The sequence below is a fragment of the Theropithecus gelada genome, chromosome 15 (assembly GCF_003255815.1).
Source record: "Theropithecus gelada isolate Dixy chromosome 15, Tgel_1.0, whole genome shotgun sequence".
Lineage (NCBI taxonomy): Eukaryota > Metazoa > Chordata > Mammalia > Primates > Cercopithecidae > Theropithecus > Theropithecus gelada.
Genome location: NC_037683.1, coordinates 82032286 through 82040154, shown reverse-complemented (window position 1 = coordinate 82040154; position 7869 = coordinate 82032286).

Below are 7869 nucleotides of genomic sequence, written 5' to 3'. Positions count from 1 at the left end.
CTTTATATATCTAGTGTTTCTATGTGTCTATCTTTTTTACATACACTCAAGGGTCTACATGCACATCTAACTGGTAAGGATTTTCTTTTTTAATCATCATCATCTGGCTGGAATTTTTAACCAAACTCATGTCAGTTGAGTGATAGTATTTTTTGTGAAAGCATTGTCGAGAGGATTCCTAGAAGAGTTCATTATTAATATTCCTCTGACAACATGCCACAAAGGATTTTAGAGAAAGACTTTTGATGCTCATTCTCTTAAAACCATTTTCTTTACCTACTATTCATATAAACACCCATCAAAAGCCTCATATTATTTCATTAACTGCAATCCTGTTACTCAGTCTTTCAGTAACCAGTGATATAAGTCATGAGGCAACTTGCCTACTTGTGAAAACCAATTTTTTTTTTTTTTTTTTGAGATGGAGTCTCGCTCTGTTGCCCAGGCTGGAGTGCAGTGGCATGATCTCAGCTCACTGCAACCTCTGCCTCCTGGGTTCAAGCAATTCTCCTGCCTCAGCCTCTCAAGTAACTGGGACTATAGGTGCCTGCCACCACGCCTGGCTAATTTTTGCATTTTTAGTAGAGAAGGGGTTTTACCATATTGGCCAGGCTGGTTTCAAACTCCTGACCTTGTCATCTGCCTGCCTCAGCCTCCCAAAATGCTGAGATTACAGGCATGAGCCATGGTGCCCGGCCAGAACCAAATTGAAATGTAATATCCCGGGTCATAAGTTCAGACCTTACTTCCTCCTATGGTTTCTGCACCCACAGGTGATGGTCTGAAGAAGAAAGGCCTCTGGAAGAGTGAAAGTTAGCATAAGCATAGAGCTTACTTCCACATCAACTGATTGGGTGGTCTATGAATGATAACGATAACAATGTCTGGCACCGGGTAAGCAATTATTTATTACTATTATTACATCATCAAATAGCCATTATTAGTATTCCCTTTGGGGTCAGTGCTCTCTACTTCATGGCTGTAGGGATTTTTGTGTGTTTCGTTTACTGCAGAATTGCGAGTGCCTTTTAGAATAGTACCTGTCACATAATAGGGACTGAATAAATATTTGTTGAATATTAGTTAACATAGCTTTACGCCAACTTAATCTACTTATACATGGGGCAATTTGTGGACAGCAGGGCTATCTTTACCTCATTTCCTTTCTTTGATCCCATTTAAGTTCAGCTCTGCCCAGGTCCTGACCTCTGACTAGATACAGTTTTCATCTGTGCTACTTCCTTCTGGACTTTCAAATTAATCCTGATTTCCTTGGTTTGACCACGGTACCCTATAACGAGTGACACTCTGTTTTTTTCCTGCCTCGTTACTTAAGGGAGGAAATCCTGCCCTGCCTCTCACCTTGAGAACAAACTCTACCTCCAGCCTCACTGATTTTGTTCAAGTATTTATCAACTACATAGCAGGCAATCTGCTAGGCTCTGGAGACACAGTGAAGAAGAAGAAAGGCAGGCTCCCTAGCCTTTGTGGGATTGGGCTGTAATTTGTTTTCTTAATATATTAAGACCCAGAGGTGGGCAGGGACAAAGCCAGGTTCATCCAATGAACAGGTTGCAGAGCCATGAAGAGAGAGAACACGGCTAAACTGATTAGGCACCCAACCCGGCTTCCTGACAAATAGCCTCAGCAAAGCAAGTGACCCCCCCCCCCCACCCCACCTCGCTTGTCTTCCAGCTGCACCCCTTTCCCATTCTGAATTGTCCAGGTTATGTGTCATGGACCATGATAGAATGACTCATCTTTTCAGAGGGCACCCGTCTGCATCAGACTCCACATCTTGGGTTGCTATGTCTTGAGTTGCTAAAATAAGAATCAGAATGTTCTTATTCTTTGCTCTCTGTGAGTCAAGCCCTGGCCACCAGAAAAGCCCTGGTTGCCCTAAAGAACTTGGAGTCAGCTGGTCACAGTGACTCACTCTTGCAATCTCAGCACTTTGGGAGGCTGAGGCAGGTGGATCACTGGAGGCCAGGATTTCAGGACCAGTCTGGCCAACATGGTGAAACTCCATCTCTACTAAAAATACGAAAAACATTAGCTAGGTATGGTGGCACATGCCTGTAATCCCAGCTACTCAGGAGTCTGAGGCATGAGAATTGCTTGAACCCAGGAGGCGGTGGTTGCAGTGAGCTGAGATTGTGCCACTGCACTCCAGCCTGGGTGACAGACTGAGACTCTGTTTCAAAAAAAAAAAGGAGAACTTAGAGTCAGTAAGGCAAAATTGTCCTCCTTTGACCTAGAAGGCTATTGTATTTATGTTCCTCAGGATGCAAAGGGAAGATGAAAAACTGAACTAATGATCATTCTACATTTACTTGTATCTGTGGGTACCATATGACAATTATTTTTAGACAGACGCAGTGTCTTTCCCCTAAACTGGTGGGTCTACAACATTACAGAATGCACTGGAAGACTTGCCAACATACAGATGGCTGGGACCATCTCCCAGACCAGTTTTTTTTTTTAATTTTTAATTTTTTAATTTTTTGATGGAGTCTGTCACCCAGGCTGGAGTGCAGTGGTGCAATCTAGGCTCACCTCAACCTCTGCCTCCCAGGTTCAAGCGATTCTTGTGCCTCAGCCTCCTAAGTAGCTGGGACTACAGGTGCCAGCCACCATGCACAGCTAATTTTTTGCATTTTTAGTAGAGACAGGGTTTCGCCATGGCCAGGCTGGTCTCGAACTCCCGACCTCAGGTGATCCACCCGCTTCGACCTCCCAACGTGCTGGGATTATAGGCATGAGCCACTGTGCCTGGCCCGACTCCCAGTTTGTGATTCAGTGGCTCTGGAGTGGGACCTGAGAATCTGCCTTTTAAACAAATTCCCAGCTGATGCTGCTGCTGCCAGACAGGAGAGTACATCATCCTCAACAATTCCACTGTTTCCATTGTTCCCTAAATAAATAATCCTGACCTAGCAGGCTTGTATACTTTCTCTTCCATGCCCTTTTGGTATCTTTGTACCTTAAATATCAGGGAGAATGCTCCTTTGCTTTCTATACCCGGGTCTTAGTAATGCTCTGTCTACCAAATATCTCATACCTGAGACCCCAGGGAAGTTGCATTTCAGTCTCTGATGACCGACACCGCATACCAAGTTTCTTCTTCGAAAATTGGGTTGGAAATGTTGGGTTGTTTAAAGTTTATTGCTGTGAAAACCCCATGATAACACAAAAATAAGCCCCACAAACTCTTAAAGGTTTTCTTTGGCACATTGATTCCACATTGCATTTCCAGAAATTTGTGTGTTTTAGAAGATACCACCAAAGTTTTATCTTATCATAATTATAATCCCTGTGAGTAAAATGCATGATCTAAAAGTTCCTGGACTTTTAAAATTTAAGCTTTGTACCCAGTAAATGATTATTGAAGCAGTCTCTGCGATTTGAGTACTGTTCTCAATTTCCTGTAGACACGTGGGGAGGAGGTGGCAGGGAAGTTTGTTAGAAATAGAGTACTTCAAAGATTCTAAGTTCCTTATAGTAACAAACACAATTGATTACTAAAAAAGAAAGATTGCATGTTAATGACTATACATCACAGTAAAATTTCCCCTTCAACTCTGCAATTTTACAGAGCAGTATGAAGCTAGGCATAGCCTCTACCAATATATCTACATTTAGAAGTCTTATGCCCCTGGTTGTCTTTGCTTTACCAGCCGGTCTTTCCCAGAGGCACACAAGAATTGAATTCATGCATTTGCATAAGAACAACACCGGCTAACACTCACGTAATGCTGACTGTGTCCTAGGTACTGCTTTATGTATTCGGGATAGGTCAACACCGTTAATCCTCACTACCACTTTGTGAGGTAGGTACCATTCTTATCCTGGGGAAACTGAGGCACAGAGCTGTTCAGAAACGTAATGCAAGGTCATACTTTCACATTATTTGCTCAGCCAAGTAATAGCTCAGCCACTTTGGCTATTAGGTACTTATTTATTATTTGACTCCGTTAATATATATGAACTTGACTCCGTTTCGGTTTGTTTTTTGTTTTTGACAGGGTCTCACTCTGTCTTCCCGGCTGGAAGGTTGTGGTACAATCGTAGCTCACTGCAGCCTTGACCTCCTGGGCTCAGGTGATTCTCCCACTTCATCATCCCAAGTAGCTGGGATGGCAGATGTGTGCCGCTATACCCAGCTAAGTTTTGTATCTTTTTGTGGAGATGGGGTTTTGCCATGCTGCCCAGGCTGGTCTTGAACTCCTGAGCTCAAGTGATCCAGCCACCTTGGCTTCCCAAAATGCTGGAATTACAGACATGAGCCACTGCGCCCAGCTGACTTCGTTTTTTTAACTTAAGTTTATTTTAAAATGGAATGTCATGTCTCTACTGTAAATGGAAAATCAGTATCACTGGTCATAAATAGGAGATAACTATGAAATGGATACAACTAATGAAAAACAATGATATAAATTCTAGCTTGAGGCTGGGCGTGGTGGCTCAAGCTGGTAATCTCAACACTTTGGGAGGCTGAGGCAGGAGGATTGCTTGAGCTGAGATCAGCCTGGGTAACCTAGTGAGACCCCATCTCTACAAAAAATTAAAAAGTAGACAGATGTGGTAGTACATGCCTATAGTCTCACCTACACAGGAGGCTGAGGCAGGAGGATCACTTGAGACCAGGAGGTTGAGGCTGAGGTGAGCTGTGATCCTGCCACTGTCCTGCAGCCTGGGCAGCAGAAAGAGAACCTGTCTCAAAAAAAAGTCTAGCTTGTTTCTCTTTTTGCTAAGAGGAAGGGAGGAAGGGAGGAAGGGAGGCAGTGGAGAAGGGCTACTATTGTAGGGGTGTTAAAAATATCAAAACCAAAATATAAATACAAAACAAAGTAAAGAAACAAAATAAAATAAAAATACGCATTAATACCAGAGTAAGAGTTTCTCCTTAATATAATCATAACGAACGAGAGGTTTCCAAATCTATTTTTGTCCTTTCTTTGTTCTACGTCATCTAACTGCCCTGAACCTCACCTCAGTTTTCTATCTGAAAATGGAAACAACTTCAGAGGTTCAGATATAACATATAGCCGTAGCCTGGCACACGGTAGGTGCTCAGTAAGTCATTATGATTAACGGTCGCTTCGTGGTGGCAGACAAAATGTATGTTGGGTATCTTAGCTCTGTGTTTTATATCTAGGCTCTCACTTGTACTTATTTTGTTCTAGAAGACCAACAGAGGAGAGGTGGGTGGGAGTGACAATACACATTCAGCAGTGACAACAGTGACAAGGCAAAGATGCCTTAGGACTATTGATGTAAGAAATCTGTTCATCTTCTGGGAGACATTAGAGACCTAGAATCCATATTTCCATGATCTCGGCCCTAGGATCTTAATTTACAAAATTATTATTGGCTTCAGCGCTATCTATTAATTTGCTAAAATGTTTGTAGCCTTTCTTAAAAAAATAGAAGAACATGACTGTCTTGCCAAGCTCTGATTACATCCATACTCCAAGAAAAAATCCATACAAAGGGAAAATAGTTGCAGTTGGGGCTTTGGTCTATCTCAAGGGAATTTTTACTCCATGAGACAGCGCTTGGTGAGCTGCGTGCTGTGGAAAGTGACCTGGCCTCTGCAACCCAGCCTCTCCAAAGGGGAAGGGAAGGAGGGCGGAAACAACGCGGGAGGCTGAGTGATAGGTCAAAACCCCAGCCCTGAGTGGTGCAACACAATGCCAAACCCCCAAACTTCCCTCAGCAAGGGGGTTGGGTGGGGTGCCTGTGGATTGCTCAAGAAGACAGGAGGAGGAGTCAGTTCTGGTAGGAAAAAACATAGTGAAATGATGTTAGCTGTGATGAAAGTTTTGAGCATGAATTCCTGTGTTCATACTGATTCCTGGAACCCTTCTCAAAAAATGAGTTGGATCCTTTTGAGGGAAGCAGTTTCCCCCCGCCCCCCTGCCCCCACGGGTAACAAACAAGGGCCTGGTTGGAAAGGTTGATGAGTGAGAGAGCAGCTGGGTGGGGACCTAGTGAACTCAAGGGCACGTGACCCTTTCTCAAAAGGCAGCTCACGTTCAGCTCCTGCCAGTTATTATCCATGCAGGCACGTGGATGCAGAATTGCAGACAGGCTGGTGATGAAGTGACTGTCTACCCTCCTACATGCTGCTCCGTGATGCTGGGGCTTTCGTGTTAGATTCTGCCAACAGGGGGCACCAGAGAGAGACTGGGTGACAGGATCTGTGGGAGAAGGGACTTAACAGCTTCCTATGTGGTCGCCAGACCCACCAGCATGACCCCGGCACTTACTTTCTCCCTGGAAGCAACAGCTAGTTTCCGTTTCCTGCTTTCCTTCACACTCCCAGAACCAGCCTTATTGTGCTACCTCGAAAGTACCAGTCACTGCCAGGGACTCTCTCTCCTCAGAGGCCTGAGTCTGAACTCCACATTTTCACTGAGAACTTCCCCCGCACTGAAGGCCACTACCTTGTCCAAAAATAAGCTCCTTTCCAAGGATGAACCAGTGGCCAATGGCTGGCTGATGCAGGGAAGGAAAGGCCAGGCCCCCAGCTTCAATTTGGGACACCTCTGGAGACCATCCAGTTCCAGAACTCTCTGAAGGACTGGTTAAGGCCTCTCGGTGGCAGCCCCTTTGGAGATCAGCTTCTCCCCTTACCCAGTTCTGCCTTCGTCACTTCCTTACTGGTGCAGCTCCCTAAAGCACTCCCAATAAACTCTGCACGCAATTCTCTATCTCGGAGGCTGTTTCCAGGGAACCCAATCTAAGCCAAGGCTGCTTTGTTTGATGTACAAAGCATTGCTCTTATACATGAAATAAGTAAAGAAATAGAAATGCTGTCAAATTCACCAAAATATATTCAACTGGAAAGAGGGAGGAAAGGAATGAAGGTCAAAGAGTAAAAAACAAAGTGAGGAGCAAGGGAGAATGACTGGGAGACTCTACAAGGTATATTAAATGGAGGTGAAGCAAACAGTACCTAGAAGCAGAGTGGTCATTGAGAGCATAATGACTTCCTTGGAGCTTTTCTATGAACCTCAGCATGTGTCATTCCCCAAAGCCAAGAAGACACAGCAGTCATCTCAGCCTTTTCTGGCACCCAAAGGCCTAAATGAAGAGAGCAGGGGAAATACTGCCAGGGACTTTATTTGAATGCAACTTAAACTTGCTCCACCAGCAGAGGCTCTCCATGGCCTAATGGGGGAGTGAGTGCCTTTTCCATCTGCGTCTGGTCTCTGGCATGGGACAATAGCAACATGGCCTGTGCTCCCTTCCTGCTGAGTAGCACTGGGTGACAAGGGATAGACATGCTTCCAGAGTCCCAGCTTATGGCAGGGAGGCCACACTTCATCTCTTTCTGACACCTACCCAGCCTAGCTAGGAAAGAGGACCAGCTACAGCAGGAAGGAGTCTGAACTTCCGTTGTCTACTGCACTGGTTGGTGTAGAAGAAAAGATAAATGCAGGTTGAGGTTTGGCCTTTGTCGTTTCTCTAGGGTGCAGTATGTGAACCTCCATCATGTGTCCCAAGGTAACTCTTTCCGGAAAGTGAAATTGCTTTTTTATTAAAGTATAACATGTCCCTTTCCCTTCTACCTTCCTCTGCAACTCTCCCATGCTTGTGTGCTCAGCAGGCCGGTCAGCACAAGCCAGAATCACGTCAAAAGGGTAGCAGTTGGGAGGCAGGGGTCAACCACACTGTAATATTTAACTGTGTTACTTAAAAGCAAATGGAGAAAATGCATTTTAAATTTCAACTTCAAAGAGAGGCCAAGGCCAAGGGGATTATTGTAGTATCTCTCCCTGGGGACATATTGAGGAATAATGTTTGAAGGATATGAGAAAGACGTGAGGCCTCTATTATCAGAAACCAGCAGCCTTGTTATCT